At 38.5% G+C, this 27250-nt stretch overlaps 1 protein-coding gene across 2 annotated transcripts in view; it reads left to right on the top strand.

Moving 5' to 3' along the window:
• Nucleotides 1-1320: 1320 nt before the first annotated feature.
• The window catches only part of Jak1 (Janus kinase 1), a 129082-nt gene continuing 103152 nt past the window's right edge, over nucleotides 1321-27250 (top strand). For both annotated transcript variants that reach the window (XM_078026406.1, XM_078026405.1), the window contains exon 1: nucleotides 1321-1562. The gene's annotated coding sequence lies outside the window, so the exon portion shown is untranslated. The remainder of the gene's footprint in view (nucleotides 1563-27250) is intronic.

The following is a 27250-nucleotide window of genomic DNA, read 5'->3' as shown; positions in this document are numbered from 1 at the left end:
ATTAAAAAAATGCAGAATTCTGAAGATCCATGGCCTAGGAGAATTTTCATCTAAGGATTTTCATGAGGAAGTCACTAGAATCACAGGAATGATTGGAACAGATTTGAATTTTTAAAAACTTACCATGGAAAATTGTGGGGCTGTAGTGAATGCAAGTGACAATGTAAGATGTTTTTGTGGTTCAAAACCACGTGTGGGAACACAGAGAAGTGGACTAATTGGAGAGCTATCTATATTGTCAGAATTTTGCCATCGATGGTCAATAGGGCATGAATTTTGGCTATAGTATGACTCTGATGAAGGGACTTTAGCCTTATTTTATCTCTGCATGGTTAAAATATGGTTAACACTTACTTTGAGGGATGTTAGAAACAAATGAAAAGTGCTAGACACATATTAGCTATCAACAAATATTAGTTCTTATATACATAAGTTAGTTTTCCTCCTTCAAATAGTTCTTTAAATAGAAGATCTTAAGTAACTCATCAAATCTTCGAGATTTGTTTTCTGGTTAAGTAAGTTCTTGTTAGTAGTCAGGTGCCCTTTGAGCTTAGTTTTTGTAAGATTGGTGTTAGGTGCGGACAGGCTGAATAAGTTATCTGCAGGGCATGCCAAACAAAGTTAGCTGCAGGGTGATGTGGCCACTCAAACCCTCTGTCTGGTTCTTTATCACCTGTTTGTTTCAAGCCAACTCCAAGCCCCACCCCCCTCCCCAAGGCTGAACGCTCAACCCACTGCTCAAGGCTGAACACTTAACTCCCCTTGTGCGAGCAAGGCAGCTTGCAAACACAGAGACCCTGTTAGATTTAGGCAGCACAGCAGAAGGGCTATAAAAACCTTTCCCTGCCACAGCTCTCCCCTCCACCTTACCCCCTTCTCTTTCTCTCTTTTCTCCTCTATTGCACTGCTGCAATAAAGATCTCTCTGCCGCTCTGAGTGTTATGGTCACTTTCCTTTCAGTTGGGATAAGGGGCAGAGGTGTACACGGAAGGCTGTGATAAATGCATCAAAGTGTACAAAGACATGAAGGAAGGCCTCCAAACTCGGTGGTGGTGGGAGTGTCACTCTATGGACAATTTTACTTCCTAAGCAGGCTGACCTCCAGTCCCTAGATTGGTGTTTTTAAAAGAAATGCTAAAACCTCCCAGTCACGGATGGGGCGGGGGCGGGGCTTGCGGGAGGCCGGATGGGGGCGGGGCGGGCAGGCCAAGTTCAGGGTCTCTAGCCTCCACCTAGGCAGGCTCCCGCCCCCTTTCCGGGGCTGCAGCTCCTGACGTCGAGAGGAGGCGGGGCGCGCCGCCGCGGGGTGGGAGGCGTGGCCGGCTGCGGGGAGGGGCGGGAGGCGGGAGCGTCGCGGAGCGCAGGCCTCGGAGGCCCCCGAGTTACCGCCAGCCGTAGACTGAGCTGGCCTGCGCCCCAGTCTTAGTTTTTCTCCCGGTGCCCCCTCCTCAGCCCTGGGCGCACCGCGCCGGGCCGAGCGGCTGGCTGCCTAGCGAGCCGGCCGCCCGACCCCGACCGGCGAAGCGACCCGGAGCCGTCCGGCCCAGGCGCACACGGAAGTGGTGAGTGTCTCCGAGAGGTGGTGAGAAGCCTGCCGCAGTCTCGGCGACTGGCGAGGGGCGCGGAGTTTTACGCTGGCCGGAGGCGCGGCCGCGGCTCTTGATGTGTCTCCGAGCGCCGCGCACCGCAGGCGACTCCGCGAGCGCCGCGCGGGACCCCGGGGTCGGGCCGGTGGGGCGTGCGGGTGCCAGCGGGGACGGCGGGGGATTTCCAGCCGAGCGGGGCCGGCGGCAGCGGGGAGGTCGCGAGGCAGGGGCCCGGGGCCAGGAGGGGAAAGGTTGAGTCTCGCCACCCCCTCCCCCCGAGCGCACCGCAAGTTTTCATAAACAAGCCCGGAACGCGCTGTCAGACATCCTGTTTATACCACCCCGAGCTTCGGGCGCGGGCTTGAGGTCTTGACGTCCCTCGGTCGCCGCGCGGAGAACTTGACCGCCAGCTCCCTGGCCCACTTGCTGGGGTGGGGGTGGTGGGGTGAGAGATTTTTTTTTCCTGGCCACAGGACGGAGGCTAAGTGTCTTTTCTCAGTGTTGGGTTTTGGAGTCTGGTAGGGGTCTGGTAGGGATCTCAGGAAACGCCCCTCCCCTTCTAGGTTCTGTTAAGGTACCTGGCGCCAGGTAGCCAGCGAGAAGGGCGACATGGTGACCCTGGACTGGAGGACCAGGGAAGGGCAGCAGTGAGAAAGAACCATGTAGGGATTTGCGAATTCTGCTGTAAAGGGACTTGATTAACCGAATCTGGGACTGGTCTCCGAACTCCTCGGACCCCATCCGCGCGCGGCTGCCTCGTTGGCGCATCTGAGCGGGGACGTTGCTTCAGCGGGACTAGTAAACACCTTTCTAAAGTCACTCCCTAAGGTTCCTGAAATGTGGGCTCCTTGCATATGTGTTTACGAACGAATTCTCTAGAGAGACTAGATGAAAGGTGACTACTGCCAGATGTTTGTGTGCCCATCTGAGGACAAATTTTCTGATTTCCTGTGTGTTACTGGGGAAGGGTATCCTGCCCTCCCTGCCCTTGATACGTGGCTGTGAGCTGTCTTGCTCCTGGCTGGATACACTACTATACATGCTATTAATCCAATTCATAGAGTTTTTCTCTCAGTGACAGGTATTTACAGTGCTATAAAATTGTCATTACTTCTGTCAGGGAGGAAGGCCTTGGGCTGTTAAATGATGGTATAATGCAGAGACTGTTAGGTGTGAGCATGTAGTCTTTCGTTATTCCGCCCCCCCCCCCCCCCCCGCCAAAAAAAAAGGTTTGAGTTATGTGTGGACATAGTCACTGTGGGAAATTAAGAGCATTTTGTATTGATTAAATTTTTGTTCCTCAGTTTCCAAAGCCCCATTTTGTGTTGTCTGTTCACTTTTGCTTTTGGTGACTCTAATGTTTTCCAAGACCTGAGAATCATTTTCATTGAAGGATCAATGTGTTCTTTTGTACTCTGTGGTGAAGACTAATGGAGACCACCAGGGTTCTGGACACTTCTGGTGCAGTATGCTTTGTAATAAGTAGAAAATGTCTTCCGCATACAGATCCAGATCACATAAAGACGCAAGAACATGTCCCTGAGTGATTGTGGACATTATGAATAGAAATAGTCATTACCTTTTCTTAATTCTATATATTGTGTTAACTAAGCATTTTCATTGTACCTTATCTCAGACTCTCTAGATAACTATGTAGCTGTGTTTTTTTTTTTTTTTAACCAGGATTTTGGTGTTAACAATCCACATAGAATACTGCTAGTTTAAACTTTTTTCTGTTCCATAGTATACTCATTAATTACTACCATTGGGAAATGATGAGAGTAAATAAATTAGGCATTGGCAAAATAGTTTGTTTTTCAAAACATACCTATATTTCAGGGTTTTTTTTTGTGTAATTTAGGCAGTTTTAATGTCAATTTGCCTAATGCTATACTTGTAATTACCTCTGATTACTTGGTATCCATCCTTTACAGATTTAAGATGTTAAAATATAAAATCTTTTGAATGTATGCATTTGCTAAAAAAATCTAGTGAAGATAAGGAATTTTGGGGATGGGGCTGCTTTTGTAGGAGTAGACTTGGATTGATTTTCTTGAAGAAACAGTCTGAGGGCTTCTAAATAGGCTTGTGAGGTCTTCCAGATTAGATTCTAAGTTTCCAAGCATTGGTGATTTTAGTAGCAGACTGAAAATTATAATAATTTAAATTATAAGTATAATGATAAATTATGTTCTGAATTATCAGTTTCTTCTGAATGCCTTAAAGTAACATATATTTGGACAGGAAGCCAGAAGAAGCAACTTGTGTAGGTTTACCATTTTTATAGAGAGAACACTAAGTAAAAATAACTGCATTAATAAAGTAGTTTTTTCTAATTTTTAGGTTCCTATGGTAAATGTTTTTTCCTTTTAAATACACATATCATTCTGGATAGTCATTATGTTCTAATTAGGTAATAATATGCCATTAGAAGGTTTATTGTTGGAAATGTACATATTTGTGCAAAGAACTTTATCTTGCTTGTTTGCACATTTAAGAAAATTCTTTCAACTAGGGAATTAGTTAAGAAAATGAATCTTCTGTTTCTGTAATGTGTGTGGCTCAGTCGTGTTGTCTCTTTGTTATAGAATTGAGGTGCCTGAAGGAACCCTGCAGATTCTTTTAGATCATTGATTCTCACTTTGGTATGATTTTGCACTGGAAGAAGTACTTGCAACTTCTGGAGAGGTTTTGGTAGTTACACTTTGGGAAGAGGGGTGGTAATATTGGCTTCTAGGGGGTAGAGGCCAGGGATTCTGCTAAATATCCTACAAGGCACAGGACAGCCTCTGACAACAAAGTATTATCTGGCTTAAAATGTCCATAGTGCTTGAGGTACCAGGTGAGAATCCAGAAGATCTGAATTCCTATCATGGCAAATCTTTTTACTTCTGGTACTTATTTTCTTCATCTGAAAATGGAAATAAAAATATCCACCTTAGTTGTCTCACAGAATTGTTGAGGAAAATCAGGTAAATAATGTATATATAGTGTGTGAAAACTGAACAACTACACAGGTTGTAGCTGTTATAAAGTTCATTTTTTTTAAGAAAGCCTGTTTTTATTTTAGTTGTAGATGGACACAATACCTTTATTTCATTTAATTATTTTTATATGATGCTTAGGATTGAACTCAGTGACTCACACATGCCAGGCAAGTGCTCTACCACTGAGCCACAACCTCAGCCCAAAGCTCAGTTTTTTTTTTTTTTTTATGAATAAATTGTTAGATATGTTGGGAGTTGAGAGGTTGAGACAGTATGCTGAGGAAAAAGCAGGATAGGTGGTTTAATATTGATTATTCATCTTTTTGGGATAAAGAGTTTATTTAGTGTAATTATTATTTTTCTTATTGTTAGAACACAAACTTCTTAGCTCTGTGTGTTTTTTTTTTTTTTAAATAAGCTTATTTTCTCATTGCTACGAGTGGGAGACACACTGTAGAAATATTGGAAAGTGGCAAGTAGAGGAAAAATATCATCCATGCTTTACTCTCTTTTCCATTTAAGGACAATCACCTTATCCTTTTTTCCTATAAGAGTGGTTAAAATTGGGAAAAGAGTTATAATGGAAATAGGAAGAGCACCTGGTGACCAAGGGTGGTACTACTTGTTTTTATGTCTTTCCTTTTTTCTGTTTTAATAATTAATTACAATACAAGTCAGGTGTTGGTGCGTGCCTACAATCCCAGCTAACTGAGAAGCTGAGGTAAGAGGAACTCCTGAGCCCAAGAGTTTAGGGCCTGCCTGGGCCACATAGACCTGATTGCCTTAAAAAAAAAAGTTGCAAAGGTAAATTATAGGAGGCATTTGAGAAATTGGCTCATTGTTTTTATATATTTCATGCTAACCTCCAAGCATGTTTATGTTTGGTTTGTTGCTTCCTCTCTTCTTGCTGTCCCCAGTACTCAGCTAGGTATGCCACTGTTGCTTCCTGTCTTAAAAAGTGCTTTGGTAACATGGGGTTTTAAGCATCTGCCATGTTGAAATGACTGGGTTTCTGGGGCAGGAAACTAATTCCTTTGAGTATTCTTTCCTCTGAAGTACATTAGCATTTTTGGCAGTTTGAGGCCATAAGAAGGCGTAAAACATTAAGCTCATTTCCGTGATACCTTCACTTCTAAGGTTTTATGATCTGTGATTCTTTGCAGCTGGCTGTGGGCACACATTCTTCCTTGGTGCTGAGTAAATTGCCCAGTTCCAAGGCAAGATGTACTTTCAGAAGCAAAAGGAAAATTTCTTATAAGTTTACTCTGGCTAGAAGATAGCGGGTATTTGTTGGGGTATTTTTAACCTATTACTGACTTTTTTTTTTTTTAACAGTAACATTCACACAGCATTTTATTCATTTATTTATTTATTCAGTAAATGCTTACCGAACTCTTGCTACAACTGTCAGAGAGTGAATAAATAGAACAGAACAGGTAAAAATTTCTGCCCTGAAAGAGCTATGTCTAGTGGAAGATCTCAGAGAGCGTGTGCAGAGCTTTGAAGTTGCAGGTTATACAGATGAGTAAATCCTATGTTGTTATTGTAGATTGTTTCCTAGAAGCCTTCAGAGCACTCCACTGATGTCTGAGAACTAAGGAGTAGTTTCTCTTTGTTGTTATTCTCTTTATAAAATTTTAAGTTGGCGCTGGGATTGTGGCTCAGTGGTAGAGCGCTCACCTAGCAGGGGCGCGACCTGGGTTCGATTCTCAGCACCACATAAAAATAAAGGCATTGTGTTGTGTCTATCTACAAAAAAGATTCTCTCTTTCTCAAAATTTTTTTTAAGTTACAGATTAATTTATTCTTTGTATACACAGATGTCTCTTGGTACCTCTGAAGTGTCTGGCAGATGGATTAGGCACAGTTTATAATGGAAGTAAGTTTGCTCTTTGTAGCTATAACACGGTGTAGGTAATGCTATAATAGAGGTGAAAATTAGACCACAAGGACCCCTGAAAAGAGCTAAATTCTATTTGGAGCCTTTCTCAAATGCTTTTATGAAGAGGCTTCATTTGAATGGGTTCTTGAAGGAGGAGTAGGAGTTTCCTTGTTTAGAGGTGGGGAAAAAAAATCTATGCAGATATGCAACATGAATAGAGGCATGAAGGTGGGCATGTATGTGGTACATATGGCAAACTTGGAAGCAACCTCTGTGACTAGAGCAAGGACCACTTGGGAAGAGCAGGAGGAGGTCGAGCTGGACTGCAGGGTGGTGCCGGATTGAGAAGACTGACTTTCTCCACAAGTCTGTGAGCAGTGTGAGGTCAGGACCATGGCCTGTGTTGAATAAATGAATAGGGAAGATGAGAAGACATTTTAAGTTTTGGAGCTCAGGCGTGTCATTTCAGATGGAAGAATGAGAAGAAACACTGAAAGTTCTACAAAGGGCCAGCTTTGTAGAACCAATGTGCTACCCTTTCCTTCTCCCCACAACAGAAAATGCTTTATTTACCCACTACTTATCAACTATCCAGAAGACTGCCAAGAAACAGAAAATGTTTAGAGCCAAAATATGTCAAGAAGTTCCTATATGCTTTCCTTATGGTAGAGTTAAAACTACTTTATTTTGCTTTTAATTTTTAAAGGACTCTTGACAATTTTTCTAACTGATTTTCAGGTCAAGAGAAAGCTAAATACAACAAGCCTGAGAGAAGACAGTGATCAAGAGGATGAATTCAGGAAGGCACATCTTCAGGCTAGCAGTGTTAATTTTTATCTTAGCTGTGAATGAGGAGTAAGTTTATGAAAAGTAGAATCATAGCTTAAGAATGAAACACTCTTTGGGGCTGAGGTTGTGGCTCAGTGGTACAGTGCTTGTCTAGCACATTCGAGGCCCTGGGTTCAATCCTCAGCACCACATAAAAATAAATAAAATAAAGGTATTGTGTCCAACTACAACTAAAAGTTAAGCGGGGGGGAAAAAAGAATGAAACACTCCTGGGCATTTAGCGGAAGGACAAACCATTGTAAACACCATAGCAATTTGAAGTTGTTACTATCACCACACACAGTATGGTAATTGATGTTGGTGATGATACTGCCCCCAGTATTAAGAATAAGACACACTGCATGAAATGAAGTGAGAGTTCAGATCTCTAGCAGAAAAAGGCCATTTCATACACCTCATTTAAGAAATGGGAAGGAAATGTACAAGTAGAGGATGGGGACTGAATAAGAAGCTGCTGTCAGGGAATTTCTACAGGACAATTCAAGGAAGAGGTTTTCTTCAGAATGAAAAACAAGTGAAGGATCTTTACTTTAATTCTTCAGGAAATGAGTTACTTAAGAGTGAATTGAAAACCTCTGAAATTTGAAAAGAGGTGCTGTGGCCGTGTAGGAGACAGTAATAACTTGAACCAGCTATAGGTACTGAGGTTGATTTTTATACCTCTAGGTAGAAAACAGATGAAATTTTTGCATCTTAGCCTTGTTTCTTTCCTTGTTTTTTATGATCTTAGTCTTATTTCTTTCCTTGTTTTTTTGTGATCTGTTTTTGGACCCAGACTGGTTTGGTCCTGGCTATGAGGAAGTGAACAAGTAATGCCCATGTCCTTACCGACAGTGAAGGGTACCTCTCTGTAAGATTGATGTGAGGATTGAATGGCTACACCTAAAGATTTTGGAATGGTGCCAGTCACAGAGTATGTTAGCTGTTTAAAGATTGGTATGTATGCTTTGTGTCAGTTACAAGAAAAAAAAAGCCGAAAGTATATTCAGAATATTTAAAGATGTTAAGTCTCACCCAATAGATGCAAGACAAAAATTATAACTGAGCTAATCTGTGTGAGAAATACTTTATTTAGAAATGAGTAAATCAAAAAAGTTTTGGTGCTTAAGACAGTTTCTCAAATCTAGAAGCATTAATTATTTAGACAGCACTCAAAGTACTAAATTAGACTTTCTTCTATTTTTAAGGAAAAAAATGATAAACAAAGGTGCTTTTATTTAACTTTAAATGCCGTCCAAGGTATATAATTTGGTAGGAATGTATTAGGCTTTCTGGGAAAGTCAATATAAAGATACTGTGTTGCCTTCACTGATTCAGTTTACTTAGGAAATGGTGAGCTGCTGGCAGAGAGGCACCAGGCATACCTGATTTTAAAATGTTGTCTTCTGAGTTGTGTGGAAATTAAAAATCTTATAAATCAGGTAGTACTCCAATGAGTTTGCTGCTTATGGAATTATAGGATTTTAAAAGAATTCTCACGTGTGCGCGCGTGCGCGCGCGCGCACACACGCGCACACACACAGTTAAGAGGAAGGACTAACAATACAATTTTAGATTTTGGGTAAATCTTGCTTTAAGAAAGGACAAAACGTAGGGCTAGGGATGTGGCTCAAGCGGTAACATGCTTGCCTGGCATGCGCGGGGCGCTGGGTTCGATCCTCAGTACCACATGATGTTGTGTCCATTGAAAACTAAAAAATAAATATTAAAAATTTTCTCTCTCTCTCTCTCTCTCTCTCTCTCTAAAAAAAAAAGAAAAGATAAAACATAAACAGAAATAGAAATTGTAGAGCAACCTTTACTGGAAACTGAAATAAATAAATAAATATATATATATAAATATAAAAACCTTCTATTTCTATTTACGTTTTGTCCTTTCTTAAAGCAAGATTTACCCAAAATCTAAAATTGTATTGTTAGTCCTTCCTCTTAACTGTGTATATATTTTGCATACTTAAAGTACATTTCCTTCTTAGTGGTATTTATGTTGAACAGGTTTCTTGGTTCTGAGTATTATTCTTACTCTGAGGAACATTAGTTGCTTCGTGGTTGGAAAATGACTGTTGATAACTTTTTCATTCCAAGAGCTTTGACAGTGAAGGATTTAGCTGTATCTTTGTCTTCCCATTTGATAATGACAAAGACAGTGAAGCTCTGTAATTTGATTTGTGGAGGGACAGTGTATAGTGAATTCTACTTGAACTGTAAAAAGGTGAACAAAAAGAAACTTAAATCTCTTATTTTCATATACCATGGGTAACTGACTCGTTTGATTGTATAAAGCATTACTAGATAAGAATAACTAGTAATTAATACAACTCTCATTTGTCTTTAATGTTGTTTTAAAGGGCCTAAGGGTATTAGAACTTACAAGTTAATTAGTTAAACACAATTCTATTTGTAGGCTTGCTTGCACACTTAATTTTCTCAGAATGGATGACTGTAATTCATATCAATTTTTCAATTAGTACAATTTAATCTTTCAAGCTATGGTAAGAGAAGGGAAAGAGAAAAAACAATCTGTTGAATGTATATCTTCTTATGAAAATTTTTGATAGTAAACTAGTTTGATGGATTACAAGCAGTGCAGATAGTCTTGATACATACATCTCCAAACCGATTTTAGGGTTAATTTGTATAATATAGACTAAAAAATTCTGAATTTAATATACTACTTAATTTTGTTCAGTTAAAGCCATTCTGTAAAACTTTAGTCCACCGATCATTGTGTGTCAATTATCTTATTGTGAAATGTGTTTGATGTATGATGGTGACTCCAGAGAATGTCACCTTTTTAACTTATTTTTTTACAACCTAGGTTGTTTAGAAGTAGGGGGATGTCAGAGGTCAGATACATCTGAATATAATAAATTTTAAGCCCCCTTGACGGATGTAGTAAATTGTCCACTTATGACACACAAATTGATTGTGATTAACAAAACACCAACTCTTAGGTTTTCTTTTTTATCCCTGTATTCAACAACTATCTGTAGATCACATATATGGTAGAATAAGACAGTTGTGGCTGTGTCCTCAGAAGGGTTCCTTGCTAGTAGAAAATACAACAATTCCACAATTGTACAGCCTTTTGTTACAGATATGCAGTGTATCATAAGCTGGCCAGCTGGTTGTAAAAAAAAGATGGAACATTAAGAAGAAAGGGTTTGGGACTGGGGTTGTGACTCAGTGGTAAAGCGCTTGCCTGGCATATGTGAGGCTCTAGGTTCAATGCTCAGCACCACATATAAATAAAGTAAAAAAAAAATGCTTTGACAACTAAAAAATATTAAAAAAAAAAAGAAGGGATTTTGTACATTGAAATCTGATGAGTGGAAGGGGTTTTCTAGCCAGAGGGAACAGCATGTGCCAAGGACATGCAGTAGGGCCAATATCCTGCAATTGGAACAGAGAGGAAGAGGATGCAGGCTGGTGAGAGGCGGGATCATTCTAAGTGCTATCAGGCAAGCCATTAGGGCCCATATTTCTTTGGGCTTTCTCGTAATGCAGTGGGGGAAGTTGGAGACTTTTAAACAGGGCACTACCATGATCAGATTTGTGTCATTCTATGAAAGAAAGAAGGATCCCACTTCCTCACTGCTGCCCCAGGGTGCGCCTCTGCTCTCCTCTCTCTACTTCCTCTACTCTGCTGAAAATGCCTTGAAAGCTTTCACTTCCTCCTACCCACTTATTCTTTAACTGACTGCCACCTTCATACTCTTGAGACTGCTTCCTTGAGATCACCTTTTTGTTCTCACATTTTGACACCCCTTTTCTGAAAACCTGCTTCCTGGCAGACGATCCCCAGCCCCATAGCGCTTTGGCTTCTGAGACACAGTAAGTACTTCCCTTTTTCCTCTTTATGTCTTTGTTTTCTTTTTGTGTGTCTTCTCTTTCTCTCACTTTTTGCCTTATCCCAGTGAAACTTTTCTGAAGGTTCTGTGAATGGCATATCTCGTTTGTTTCTAAAATTTTGCAGATGATCCACTTTTTACCTGAGCTTCAGTTGTCCCTTTATTCATTTTTCCTTCCTTTCTGCTCTTTACCTCCTCAAATACTGGCTGAGCAGTTTCAGATACTCTGGTAAGCACAGGGACACAGGGGAACAAGAGGCAAGGCCTCTGACATTTTAAGATGTTAAACATGTCTATACGTAATATAATTTCAGGTGGTGGTAAGTACAACATAGAAAATTAGGAAGGTAACTGATGGAGAATGCTTAGGTGTCGGAGAGAGGGACTGCCTCTCTGATGGAAGTGACATCTGAGCTCAGACCTGGGAGAACGGGTGTATAGGATCCAAGCCTTGTAGTGATCTGGAGGAAGACTGGGTGAGGCCAGGGCAAAGCTGGTGCCCTGGCCCAGGGTGGTATGGTCTTTTCAATGCATGCCAGGCCCCTTACCTGGCTAACTTATTGATACCTTGAATTTAATTACTCCAAAATTGATACTATTTCTTTCTTTTTAAAAATTTTTTTAGTTGTAGATGAATATAATACTTTTATTTTGTATATTTATTTTTATGTGGTGCTGAGGATTGAACCCAGTGCCTCACACATGCGAAGCAGTGCTCTACCACTGAGCCACAACTCCAGCCCCTACCTGCCCCATACCATTTCTCTTTCTGACCCATTAGCTTACTAATAGATGATGTCTTTGTTTTTCTGAAGACCATATCTGTCCACCAATCTAAAAACCGTAGACCTGCAGCCAGGAATTTTTTTCCTGAGAAAGGAAAGACAGGAAACTTTTTTCTCTTCAAGGGTTAGGTAATATTTGTCATAACCACGGAACTCTGCCTTAGTATTACTAAAGCAGACGATATGTAAATCAATGAGCATGGCAGTGTTCAATAAGATTTTATGTACGGACATGCACAGACGGCAGTTCTTTTCCTTAAACATTTAAATACGCAAAATCTGTAAGTTTATTTGGCTATACAAATGGAGCAGGCCAGCTTTAGCTTGCAGGCTAGTTTGCTGACCCCTGTCTTAGACCCATCCTGATCTCTCCCTTTGCCTTTTCCCTACCCCTTACCCAAGTTTGCCAAGCCCTCTGGGTGCTCCAGTTATTTTTGCAGTTTGCCATCTATTTCCAATGCCGCTGCCTTTGTGCTGACTTTCTTTTTTTAAACCTGGGTGGTTGCAGCAATCACTAAACTAAGTCTCTCTACTCCTTGCTTTCCCCTCTAGGCTGTTTTTTTTATGTGAATATTGAATAATCTTTCTGAAGCTTGACTCAGGTCATAGAATTTCTCTGGCCGTAAGCCTTTAGTATCTCCTATTGCCTATAGAAAATAATCCAAACCTTGCCTGAGTGTGGTAGTAGAGAGAGTTTGTGATAGGACCTCAATCTACCTTTTCAGCTTTTTTTCTCTATTTCTTTCCTTTTCTGTATCACAATGAATTATTCACTATCACTATTTCATATTTACATTTACAAATGTTTTTTATGCCTTTCTGTGTTCTATTTTTTTAAAATGCACTTTGCTCATGTTTCATGTTCTGTCAAAATTCTGTTAACTTTCAAGGCCCTTTCAGATATCCTTGATCACCAACCCCTCATGATGCGTGGGTGGGTGATCCTCTGTTCTAGAGCATCATGTTCTGCCCTGTGCATTTTTTTTCCTTTTTTTCTTCCTCGACAGGGTCTTTTAAGTTCAAAGTGGGAACATTTTAATGAAGGGAGTTTATCAAGTTAAGTGCTTGATTTCTTTATAAAATGGTACAGTTATGTGAAAGATCACCAAGTATTTTGTAAGGCTTTGTTTGTATTTTGGTCCTGCCAGTGGCTTAGTTAAATAAGTTCAACAAGTTATTGATAGTTCTTCTCAGGAATTGATGTTTCCTTCTACAAACAGAAAAAGAAAAAGAAAAATGTATTCTGTAACTCATTATGTTTCCTTGCCAACAAACTCAAGGTTAAATTATTTGCTTGCTTTTGGTGCTTCAGTTTTCTTACAATAATCTCTGCCTCAGTCTTTCTACCACATTGTCATATGTGTTAAATCCTTCTTTTAATTAATAGTTCTATTGTGTGTCTTTTATATTTTACAGTTGTTCTCAATTCTTTTGCAGTAATAAAAATATAAATAATAGTTGCCCATTGTTTCCCCTATCTGCAGTGACCTCAGAATGGTAAAATAGATAAATATCCTGAGTAAGAGACAAAAAGGCTTTAGGGCATTATGGGAATAATGATGCAGGTTTGGTAGAGAATGAGGAAATCTTAGAGTTTGTAGGTTAGTGTGTGCTTTGGGGCAGGGCTGAGCATCTTCCCAGATGGGAAGAGAGAGAGCCATGAGGATGTCTCGTGATTAGTAAGCTTTTACTGTGTGTCAGCTGTGGGGTTATGTGCTTTGCATTTGATATTTAATTTAATCTTTGTAATAGCCAGAGAGTGGGAGCTTAATGGCATCATTTTTCAGATGAGAAAACAACACTAAAAATGGCAGAGCTGGAATTCAAATCTGAGGCTCTCTGGTGTAAAACAAAAACAAAAGAAAAAAATCTTTTCTACTGACTTGTCACTTGTTCTTTTGTCCTTTTTTTTTTTTTTTTTTGCTGACATTGGCATTTAAAATGAAAACCTAGGAAACTTGTTCGTGTCCTGTTTTCTAACCTAATGTTTCTGGAGTAGTTTTAAATCCTTGGAGAAGTGCCTCCCTCCATACATATATATAGTATATGATGGTGTTAGTGGTGGAGCAGTAAGGAGGACCTGAGAGGATTCCTTCCTTCCCACTCTCCACCTGTTGCCCAGTTGGTCCTGAATTCCTAGGCTCAAGTGAGCCTTCTGCCTTAGACTCCTGAGTAACTGGGACCCTGGGTGTGTGCCACTGTGCCCAGCAGGATTCCTTTAAAAACCAACAAAAATGGGCAAGGCAATTGGGTTCATTTAACTCTCCTAAAGAGAGTTTGTATTTTCTAATGAAATAATTAGATTAAAAGTTACCTTATGGAGTGGGGTACGCCTTGCAGCTCAGTGATAGAGGACTTGCCTAGCATGTGCAACTGCCAGAGTTTGATCCCCAGCAAAGGAAAGAAAAAAAGTTATTCTGATGATTTTGCCATTTTAAATCAAACTAGATTTACTGTTGATTTATATTCCCTGATGGTTATATAACGTGTCCTGTGTTTACCTGTTTGAGCCTAAGCATACCAGATATGGTGTTACGAAAAGCATGCTGGGTTTGGAACCCGGAATATCAGGAACTGAAGCTGTCCTCTGCCACCACTAGCTCTGTGACTTTTGGTTCATAATTGATTCTCAGTTTTTCAAAACTGTAAAATGGACTTAATAGATCTGTCACAAAGGAGGCTTTGTGAAGTCTAAGTGAGGTAGAACATATGAAATAGCTTCAGACAGTGCCTGGGATCCAGTACCATTTAATAAAAGTTAACTACTACAACCTCGCCAGAAAAATCTATAAATTATTACATAATGTTTATACCTTTCCAAGTGGGAACTTTATAGAAGGCATTACTGAAATTAGGAACTGCTGCTGCTGCTTGTTTTTTTTTGCACTGGAGTCTTGAACCCAGGGGCACTTTACCATTCTGCATTCCCAGGCTGCCACTTTTTAAAATTTGAGACAGGATCTCCGTAAGTTGCTAAGGCTGATTTCAAACTTGCAATATTCCTACCTCAGCTTCCTGAGTTGCTGGGATTATAGGCATTCGGGCGTCAAGTAATACATTTCTGATATAGGAAACTGGTTGGATTCTAGCTATAAAAGCATGGGTATAAGATAGTGAGTGATTCAGGCTCCCAAATCTGGAATCAGTCTGTGGGTTTGAATCTTGGCTTATTTTTCTAGTTGAGTGATTGGGGCAAGTTATTCAACCTCTTTGTGCCTCACTTTCCTCATCTGTAAAAGAATAATAGTGAGGCTAATAATTACACCTACCTTAGAGTAGTATAAGGAGTAAATGAAAATATGTGTGTGTTACATGTGTATGCATCAACACTCTGTAGAGGTTTGCTGTACTATTTACTATTCCTCCTCTCTTCTCCCATCCTGTAAGTCATCTGGATATTCCCTGGATTCCCTCCTCATATCTTCTTTTATTGGGAGACTCCTCTGTACGATATATGCTTGTCTTTTCCCTCTGTATTTACTGCCTTCCAACTTATATTAATTTAGATGCCTTTTTCTTATGTGTAACACTTCTTATCAGTCTCCTTCCTTGCGTATTTTTGCCTAGATACTTTGAAAGATCTGCTTTTCTTTTATGTGGGGAAACCGGCTGTGTTAAGTATACTTTCATATCAAAGAAGATTAAAGCCATATAGTCTCAAACAAATTAAAAAAATGTATTCTTTACTGAATATTTACTCTGCCAGATATTTAGAGAATAAACAGGCTTAGAATGATCGAATAACATGTTTAGAGGCATAGAGCATTTTAAGTAGGTTTGATCAAAGCCAGGCCTACCTGGCTCTTGGTCTTGGTCCCTGGGTTCAGTGTCTAAAGTCTCCAAGCACCAATTCAAGATTCTAGCCGTACTTTGTTAGCCTATAATTTGCTTTCCTTCACACTCCAGCTTTTGAAATGACAGAATCATTCACAGTGCTCTTTGACTGTGGTACCTTTCTGCTCTTTTGGCAGGGCAGAGGTGTAGTGTTTCATATATTTTATGTGTTAAATTGGTCTTTTGTGTTTTGCTTGGAAACTTAACCACATTTACAGTAGGGTGTATTGGGGCAAAATGTGCTTCAAGTTTCAAACAATTAATTGGGAATGAATTTTTAAAAAGGCAGAATAGTTTTTAAGCTAACAACTCTTGAGTATATTTGAGCTTGTCACCTGTACTGGTGACACTTTAAAGGCTTGTGTGTCAAGCCTAAGCCAGGCTTGTTTTAGGATGCTTACTGGTCATCTGTTGGACCTGTGTATCCCAAACAACTGCCTTTGGTTTTTTTTTGGTATATAGTAGGAGCCCTGTGAAGATACCTATTAAACCTCTTTAAATATCATTGGGAGACTGAGGCGAGAGGATCACTTGAGCCCAGGAAATGGAAACCAGCCTGGGAAACATAAGTTAGACCCTGTCACAAGAGGAAAGAAATTACTCTTTACATTTTTCTCTATGTCTGACGTGTTGTCTTCAACTTAAAAAAAAAAAGTTGAAAAAATCAATAGAATAAGGATCAGGCAACACCAAAAGAGGAATATTGTCAGTCAGATGGAAATACTACCTATGCTAGGTCAAAAAGAGGCACTTAAGACTATTGCTTTGATTATTGAGAGACAAGGAAAGCAGTCAAAGGAGTTCCTTTTTGCTTGGAGTCTTGTTTATTTTTCTCAGGTTAAAGCTGATAACTGTAATGATTTTAAGAGATTATAGAGATAGGTCTTCCATGAACCTGAGCATATTTGGATCTGAGATTCTAAATATTATACAATAAGTGCTATTTAAGGGTTATTAGCATATCATGGTGATAAAATCTTATAGTAATTTTAGGAATTGCAAGAAATCCAAGTCACCCAGGATATGCCTTTTTTCTCTGTGTTACAGTGAAGAAAATAATCGGATCACTTAAGTGACTTGCCCAAGACCTCTATGGGTTGATGCTTTTTTTTTTTTTTTTTAAATATATTATGCTGGATTTGTGATTTAATGATGCAGTGTTTCAGAAGGTAGTCACATGTAGAATCTAAGAAGCTAAATACCCATTTGTTTAAATGGTTCTGAGGCTACTGAGGTAGGTATATAAGAGGAGTCTCTTGTTTAAGAGAACTTAGGCTTCTCTAAGGTTCCTCTTACCTTGGATATTCTAAAGGGCAGTTTATCTCATGAGAGAAGAGAGTTGAAGCAATTTGGGTGAGGTGTCCTGGGCGGGATGGTGGCAGTGAACCTGTTTGTATGCTTTTGTCTTGGGAGCAAACTAACTAACACAAGCTTAGTTTTTTTGTTTTAAAGAATGATAAAGCTTTGTACTAGTCTTAAAAATTTTAATAATAACTCTGTAAATTTCCAATACGTATATTTCCTTTAATGTTGACATTTCCTCCCATATTACATTAAAGCTATTTTTTACTTACTGTGTTCCAGTCTTTGCCCATAATGGATGATGTAATTTGCCCACATGTATTATATAATTTTAATTGCAGGATATATATGTATCTGTCTTTTCTCATTTAAACTTTTTTTTGTCTATTGTAGAATTGTCTTCATAATAACCATCTTCTAAGAGAGATGAAATATTTTGTTGGGTCAATAACATTTTATTTTGCTGAAATAAATCCCCTATTATAGCATATTTAAACTATTTTCATTTTTAGAGAGTACTATGGGGATCCTTTACAAACATATAAATGGTATTTTTTGCTCCTCAATTAGGTTAAGTCCATAGATTTACTGTATCAAAGGATATAACCAATTTCATGGTTTTTAATTGTAACTCTGGAAAATTAAACAAACTGAGATCACAGTGGCTTTAAATGTTGGGAGGAAGCTTCAAATTTCTTGATGGTTGTATAGGCAGCCTGCTGGTCAGTAACATGCATATATTGACAATTATAATTGTGCTTTTAAATTTTATTTTGTCATTGGTGCAATATTTATTATACTGAATGGTGGGTTTCATTACGTTATAATTGTTTATTGTGAACAGATACAGTTTTCTTCAAATGCTGTAACAGGAATTGATTTGATTTGATTTTGGTGCTTTTTCTCATTAGAAAGTAATATTCTATAAGTAATATTCTATAAGTAATGGAAGCCATGAATGTGAAATAGTATTTAGGATTTATATTATTTGTTATATAATTTGGTTATGATAAAATAACTTTAGGTTTGAGTCTATATTTTTGCATGAATAATAGGAGGGGTCCCAAAGTAAAGTGGTCCCCTTTTCTTTTACATCAGTCAGGTGTAAAATCATATACGCTTACTAGTCTTCCTTAAAACATTCATATATTGCTCTTTTTTACTTAGGAAATGAATCCTACTTTCAGTGTTTGGTATTTTTCTTCTCAGTGGGGATATTTAGTATGGTGCCTGGACAATTATTCTGTAATGCAAGTCTGAACATGTCACTGCCTTGCTTAAAATTTTTTATTTGCTGTCCTTTGCTGTTAGGATCAAGTCCATGACACTGCTGGTTATTGGTGATGAGTTCTGCTCCTTCACATGTTGAAATATAACATTAGAGAAGCACGCAGAGGCAAGCATACAAAACAGGGTTTATTTAAAAAGGGAGGGAGAAGGGAGCCATAGCTGGTATCCTAGTGTCCCAAGAAGCCAGGGTGTTCTGCCTTTTTTATATGTCCTAGGCTTCCTTTGTTCTCCTGTTCTCTTTCCCTTATCTCTCTCCTTCCTGCTTATGTGACTAGGCCCAGGAGATGCTTGGTTCCCTGGTTAGAAAGTGAGAAGCAGATTGGCTGGAGAGGTCAAGTTGAAGTGATCTGGGCTGGAAGGGGGCATAATTAACAACTCCCTGTAGGGAGGGACAATCTCTGAGAGGTTACCCTAGCAACAGGTTGGAACAGGGGCAGGTTATCTCAGTAAAGGTAGAGGAAAGGGTCTGAAGGAATTAACATTTCAATTCCTCCATTCTCTGGATCCAACCCTTGCCTATTTGTTTGTCTAGTTCTGGCTTCATCCAAACTCCTTAGCAAGGGATAAAAAGCTCTTTATAGTTACCAGTCTTGCTTTCCTTCCATAATCTACCCCCTACCCCCAGCCCCGCTTTTTTTATTTTGGTATCAGGAATTGAACCTGTGATGCTTAACCACTGAGCCACATTCCCAGCACTTTTTATTTATTTTTTTTTATTTTGAAGCAGGATCTCATTAAGTTCCTTAGGTCCTCGATAATTTGTTGAGGCTGGTTTTGAATTTTTGTTCCTTCTATCTCATCATCCCAAGTTTCTGGGATTACTTGCCTGTGTCACCATGCCTGGCTTTCGTGACCATTCTTGGAGTCAGCAATGTTGAGTAACTTTTGGTTCTAAATATTTCACGGTATCTCTTACTTCTGAGCCCTATTCTTTGCACGCACAGTTCCTTCTCCCAGGAACAGTTTTCCCTTCTCTACTCCTATTCGCCCTTTAGGTGTGAGTTTTGTGTCTTCTAGGAAGCCTTCCCTCATCATCCTCCCAGGAAATGCCTTTCCTTTGCCCCTGGATAGCACCATGGTTTTATCACAGCATTTACTGTAAATATTTGACCTCTGATCACTGTCAAGATCCTGACCATGTCCTTGAGTCAGAATTTACCTATCGTCACCATGTTCTTGTGTTTGTGTTTGTGTTTGTGTGTGTGTGTGTGTGTATCTACTCATCTGCTCTCAGCAAATCTCACAGTAAGAGTGTAGCCAGAGCGAGCAATTCAGTAAAGGTATTTATGATGAGACAAGGTACCTCAAAGCAGACAGTCTATTGACTCTGACTTGGGCCTTTGAGGAGAGAGAGAGGCTTTTGTTTTCTCTTTCCTTTTGATGATTTGTTTCCTTTGTTTTCTCAGATTTCTAATATATATATATATTTAATTAAAAAATAATTCTAGCCTTTCTGTTTTATACAAGAAAGATCCATATTTTATGGGTTCTTCCCTGATGTGTATTATGATGTTTGGTCATAGACATGAGACACAGTGTTTCTCTAAGGTGTAATTTTTAAATGAATTTTAGATAATTTGTATAATCAATGTTCAACAAATAGTTATAGTTTAATAAGGAACCCTGTGTTAGCCATACCATGTGGAATACTGTCAGCCATTTTTATGTTTCCTTTCAGAGAAGTCAAGTTGTAAGCTTAATAATTTGCCCTTTCTAGGCCATCATTTGGAATTTGCTGTACCTACAAACTGCAAATTAAACAAAATAACAAATAGTATATTTGTATTTTAGAAAAATTAAGAAATAAAAAAATCCAATATTTGCCATTATGTTTTATGTTTATATTCAGACTTTGTTTCATGAGTGTATGAACTTCTAAATTAAAAAAAAAATTAAAGGAGATTGTATTAATCAGCCTTTGTGTCATTGTCATCAAAATACTTGATAAGAACATCTTGGGCGAAAAGTGTATTTTGGCTCATGGTTCCAGAGCCTCAGTGTATTTTTGGCCAAGTCCGTTGCTCTGAGAGCTAGGTGAGGCTGACCACAATGGCAGAATGGTATGGTGGAGGAGCACTGTTCCTTTCATGGCAGAGTGAGAGGAAGGGGCTGCAGTGAAGATGAATCCTTTCCTGGCATACCTCAGTGACCTCCCTCCACTCCACTTGCCTACAGTTCCCACCCATGTAGTTCACAGAAACTAGGATGGACTGGTTAGGTCACAACTCTCATTCAGTCATTTCACCTCTGAACATTTTTGGATTAACACAGGAACTTTTGTGGGACACCTCATATCCAAATGATAACAGAGATTAAAGAACATAATGCTGTTTTGTTTTCTCACTTTTTCACCAAGAGATTCCCTTTCCCTCGTGGTAATAACTTTTGTTATGGCAGCATAGCTTTTTTTTTTGCATTACAGCTTTTTATGGTGGATAGATCTTCATTGTATATATGAATGAAAGTTTATTTACCCAACCCTCCACTGTGGGAAAAACATATTGTTTGATTATCTTACTACAGATGCTCTTGCAAATATGAGCATCTTTGTGCTTCTGTTAGTATGTGTTTCTTAGTATTTCTTCAGGATACTGTAAGTGATAGTTGTCTTAAAATTTTTCTAAGTTTTGAGGTTTTGGATACTTATCTGTACATGATATTGAGAGATTGATTATAGTACTAGGATTTGAAATTATGGGCTAGTACTAGGATTTGAAATTAGGCCCCCCCCCCTTAGAGACATAATAATATTCTGGCCTAAGATAATAGTTTTACCAACTGGAAAGTTATATTGTTTGAAATTATACTAAGTTATGGAATTGTATATTACTTTTTAGCAGTGATATATGGCACTGCACATAAAATTCTAAAAGGTGCTGTGGTGAGAAAATTCTTGTGTAGTTACCTGTTGCTCAGTGAAATTGCTTTTCTTTTGGATTTCTGTATCCGTTCTATTTTGGTGGCTTAACCGGAATAATGAAAGGTATTGGGGTTTATTGGCCTGTGTAACTGGAGTATCTTAAGGGGAAGGGGAAGGTCCATGGACTCCAGAGTGTAAAGATGTTCTCCTCTCATCAGGAGTCCTGCTTATGTTGGCTCCCTTTCATTGGTCTCATTTCTGGCCAACGAATTGAATGTTTCTTGAAATGCCTTGAAAGAGAACAACCTGCTTTCCCAAGATGATATTCATTTGGTTTCCATTTATTAAATATTTCTGATGGAATTTTGCTTGGGTCATTCCTTGGTCCTATAGGTGGACAGTAGCTGGTCAAGCCTGAGTCATGTAGAGGGGTTAGTAAGGAGTCTGATTAGCACTGTTAACAGAACTACATATGATGAGAGGATTCTAGACTGATAAAAACAAGAGATTTCTACCATAATATCTTGAAATGACAGTTTTTGAGAAATTTAAAAAAACTGGTAAAATATGCTTATCATTCAGTTTAACATCTTAACCATTTTGAATGCACAGTTTAGTAGTATATAATGTATTTAGAGTGTTATGCAACCAGTCTCTAGAATTCTTTGTTTTAGTCAGCTTTGTGTTGCTATGACCAAAAGACTGGACAGAAACAACTCAGAGAAAGAAAAGTTCATTTTGGCACTCAGTTTCAGAGGTTCAGTCCACAGTCAGCTGACTCCATAGCTTTGGGCAGGTGGTGAAGCAGAACATCATGGAGATGGATGTGGTAGAGGGAAGCAGCTTAAGATATGGCAGCCAGGACACAGAGAGAGATCTCTGACTGGGGGACAAAATATAAACCTGAAAGTCATGCTCCCAGACACACCCTCTCTGCCCACATTTACCACCAAGTTAATCCGTATCAGTGGTTCGTCCATGATAGCTTTTTAGATATTCTCACTTTACTAAGTCAGATAAGTCTGCAGAGCCTAACACCACCTCCCTTTATTTGCCCCCTTTCCCATGCCTCTTGGTTCATGCAAAGGTCAGTCTACCTAGGCAGTCAATAAATATTTATTGATTAGATTTGGATTTAATAAGATTATACTGGTTAGGTCACATTTCTTATAATAATTTTACCTCTGACTGTTCTTTTATTGTCTCACCACATGAACTTTGCAGGGAAGACCTCATATCTAAACCATAATACTCTTTAAATCTTGCAGAACTGAAATTCTACATCATTCAAATGATAACTGCCCATTCTTTCATCCCTGTAGCCCCTGGCAGCCACTGTTCTACTTTTTGTCATATGAATTTGGTTATTCCAGGTACCTCCTATAAGTACAATGAGGCATATAGTATTATTCTTTTTATGACTCATATTTCACTTATATCTGAAATATATCCTTAAGGCTCATCCATATTTTTGCATGTCATAGAATTTCTTTCCACTTTAAGGCTGAATAATATTCCATTGTATGTGTATATCACATTTTGTTTATCCATTCATCTCTCAGTGGATATTGGGTTGCTTCCATTTTTTGTGAATGTTGCTTTTGTGAACATGGTTATGCAGATATCTCTTTGAGACTTTGCTTTTAACCATTTTTTGAATTGATACTTTTTAAGACAACTCTAATGCAAACAGGTCCAAAACTATGTTCATTGTTTCTCTTAAATCTGCCCTTCAGTGAGCATCTTGACTGTCCTGCAAAGCGTGATTCTTCTCAAGATATTCTATGAGTGAGTATTTCAGGTTCAGAGGAGTGTGGAAATCACCATGATGTTACTTAGTTTATTGTTTTCTTTGTGAACTAAAATGAATTCGGATATACCAAAGTCTCAGAAGCCTTGTAGTAAGGAATCTTATTGTATTCATTCAGTTGTTTGCAAATATATTTGGTCCTGGAACCCTCTTTTCACTAAGCACCTACCAATGTGAAGTCAAGCTTGAGAAACATATCTCTGATCTCCCCTTGCCTTATCATCTTCCCTTCCTGTGCCTTTCTTTACATTTCATCTCTTGCCTAGATTTTGCAGAAACCTCTGGAATTAGGTTTTCCATCTTGTCTCATCAGTCCCTTTGGCAGTCACTTGAAGCAGAATAATGTTTTTGAACACATACAGTTAAATACATTACAAAATATTTATCATTTTGGTAGAGAGGATCTGACTTTCTGGTTTATTTCACTCTCTTGAAGACTGGAAATACGCAAAGAGACACTAATGTATGGTTGGGAATAGTGGGGAAAATGGAGTGAGGACACCGAGTAAACAGATTACTTAAATCCTCTGTATATTCATCTGTAAAATGGGGGAAAATAATAGTACTGACCTGCTGCGCCCCTCCCCTGACTCAGGCAATGGCAAGGCCCTACTGAGGTGGATGGCGCAAGGTGTCCATCCTCTGGAGGAGCGCAGTATGTTTCTGGGAATGGGCTGATTTGTTTTTGTATTCCTTTAATAAGTATAGTTGCAACTTCTCATATGACCATTAAGTATGAAGGAAAAAACATGACTTTCCCAATTAATGCAACTACTTCTAAAGAATAGATCTGTTTGCTCTAAATGCAATGATTCAGCTGTGGAGTGTAAATTGTTAATATCTAATGATATTATCTAATGAAAAACTCCCTGATTATGGAAAAGGATTTAAAAATATGAGCCATTTTGTTTCATTAAAAAGATGTGTGTTATTTATGTGCCAAACTGATGTTTATTATAGTGTTTGGATACCAAAATTTACTTGATATAAATTATTAGAATGACTAATGAATCTCTTCACCATTGATGCTCTTTTTTTACAAAATATTTATTTTTTAGTTTTAAATGGACACAATGTCTTTATTTTTATGGGGTGCTGAAGATCAAACCCAGTGCCTCATGCATGCTAGGCAAGCACTTTACCACTGAGGCACAATCACAGCCCTTGTATATGCTGTATAAAATGACTTAAGATGTCAAAATTTTAAAAATATATAAAGTTCTTTGGGTCCAAATGAAAAAAAAATAGGTCTTTATATATGATAGTTCTTAGGATTATAATAGGGATTTTCTTCAGGTCTATTGAGTTGTGGTTTATTTGTATGTATATGTACACACGTGTACACATATACTACCTTTGTTCCACACTGATTACCTTTGGACTGGAATTGCCAGCTGTTAAACCCTCGGTGCTTAACCCCTGAGCCACACCCCCAGCCCTTTTTATTTTTTGTGACAGGGTCTCACTAAGTTTATTGAGACCTTGCCAAGTTGCTGAGACTGGCCTTGAACTTGCAGTCCTACTGCCTCAGCCTCCCAGTTGTTGGGATGCCAGGAGTGTGCTACCATGCCTGGCTGTATATTCTCTTCTTGAAGCTATCAATATTCCTATGTAAAGTGCCTGTTCCTAGGATTTATACTTATTGGCATCTAGTCACTTATAATTTTTACATATCTCTAAGTGAGAAGGCTGGTAATATGTGATGTTTGTGAATATTTGTGTGATATTTCTGCAGCATTTCTTCTGGAAAACTTATAATTTGTGCCTACTCCATAATGATGAAGCTTAGTCCTATTAAAACACAAAGAGTATATTTGCATACTGTCTTTTATTTAGAAAGGAATGCTATTGAATTACCCCATTGGGGTACTTGCAGTCTATTTTGTTTTTCTCCAGTTCTTTCTCTGGCTTTAGATTTTATTGACTTGCATGGCAAATATACACTAGTGATATAGCAATAGCTGGATTTCAGAGTGCATGTTTACGTCATGTGGTTTCTCTGGATTTTTTTTAAGCCTTGTATGGAAATTTTTATCTGTTACCTTAACTTTGTAAACTGCACGTCTCCTGTATACCTAGGTAGTTGTATATACCTCATTTCATCTCTGAATGACCTTTTTGCATTGGATGGTATTATTCCCACTTAAATATGAGGAAACTGTTGGAGAAATTAAGTACCTTATTTATTTTAAATGAGTAACACTTGTCTAACTACAAAGCTGATGCTTTTTACCATGCTGCCTGCTAGCTCCAAACAGTAAAATTCTTGTGAATTTGGGTGGATGTATTGGAGTTGGGTTGGGTAGGTGTTCATATTTTTTCCCTTATCCCTTGTAGTGGATAGTAAGCTTCCATTTGCTATTTCCAGCTACATAGTCAGCCTTAGGGGTATGTATGTAGACTTTCATGTACAAGATCCACTGCTTACAGCATCATCTGACAAGGGGGCTGACCTCAGCCAGAACTGTGTTGTGCCATGGGCAAGGACGTCTTTAGGGCAAAATATATTATTGACTATCAGATAGTAAGTAGTTCTCTAAACATATACTGAGCCAACAGAATCCCTTCCCTATGAAAACAATCCTAGTTAGGCCTTCAGTTTAGTTATTTAATTATTAAATACTAAATGATAGCATTATATAAGACTGGCAAGGTACACAGAGGCTTGATTCTGTTCTAGGGGCACTAGGAAGCATAACCTGAGACTATAGTGATGTCATCTCCCTTTGCCTACATCACATCCTGTGTAGATATAAAATATTCAGAAGAGGAACTTCATAAGGAAGCAAGTTTCTCAGTTTCTTTTGCAATCAACTCTACTTTTAATTGAGAAACTTGAAAGTTATGATGTTGTGTTAAAGAGTTTACTTACTAGTTTCGTTTAGAGCTAATACAGTTCTGGGCTTTATAAATGGTTCTTGTATTGAGAAGTAGAGAAGATAAATAGTTCTGATGTTAAGGGAAGTGGAGCAATAAAATCAAACTGAAACATAGTCATTAAACCCATGCAAATCAGCTCATCTGTATGCCTTGATATTAGGCTGATGATCTCAGTCCAGGCCTTCATTGAGTTCATGTAACAACATGGAATCAAGAGTTCAGACGGTACAAATGTTTCTGGGTATTTTTTCTAATTAGACTTAGTTTATAGGCCAGAGAAAGATTCTGCTGCTACTATTGTTACTGTATTGAACCAATATTTAAAAAGAGCCTTTCTGTTATTAATGGACTAGCGACATAAAATCATACAATACATCTAAAAGATTTCATTAGGTTGTTTTTGACTAAAGAGTCAGTTCTTGCTTTTTTATATAACTGAACTTCTCTAAAAGTACTTTTTTAAATCATGAAATTGCATTCTTTTTTAGGATAGAAGATTTTGACATTCTCTGCTTTAGAAACTTCCACAGTGAATGTAATTTGGTGTGTTTTAGACAGTGTTGGAGTGATTGAAAGATGGTTTTCTTATTCCAGGGTAGAATATCAAGAATCTAGGTAAATTGTGAATGGATCAGTTTGCCTTAGACTTAAGGATATTACTGAAAAGCTGAAATAACATTTCTGTGGCTTTTTTTTTTTTTGGCTGGTTACTGTTCCATGATCATTTAAGTCTATTTTGTCTTTTAGTTAATTACTCAATGTTCTATAACACCTGTAAAGTAAACCTTATTTTGCAATAATTTTAGATTAGCAGGAAGTTGCAAAGACAGTTCAGAGGGTGCTTATGTTGTATAATTGAAAATTAACCTAAGTGATAAGCTCTTTTCTCTCTAATTATTAAAAGTTTTTAGTCTTATGGAAAACCAAGCAAAGATAAAAGATGTTCATTGTTGCGTTCTCTGAAATGTCTTTTGGAACTGGTTTTTTGAGTGACTTCAGATATAGCTGGAATAATGGCTGAAATTCAGATGGTGTTGATTAGGACTGTGACTGTTGCATGAGCATGAGGTGGTTTCTCTGGAATTCAGAAGTACCATTAGAAGAATGATTTAGTGGAGTTCTCTGGTGGCTGTGATTTGCTCCTTTAGTCTTTGGGCTTCCAGTATGTATACGTTTTGCAGATGTTTCTGGTAGCACTGAAGCTACAATTGTAAAAGTAATAGGTCTGACTGGGGGCCACCTTGGTAGTAGAGCAGCTCCCCAAATAGTTAAGGCTACTCAACCCTCATAAGGTTCTGCAGACCAAATTGAGGGTGGGGAGGATCAATCCCATA

This window comes from Ictidomys tridecemlineatus, chromosome 11 (assembly GCF_052094955.1).
Source record: "Ictidomys tridecemlineatus isolate mIctTri1 chromosome 11, mIctTri1.hap1, whole genome shotgun sequence".
NCBI lineage: Eukaryota > Metazoa > Chordata > Mammalia > Rodentia > Sciuridae > Ictidomys > Ictidomys tridecemlineatus.
The sequence above is the reverse complement of the archived record's forward strand: the minus strand, read 5'-3'. Positions and strand labels throughout refer to the sequence as shown.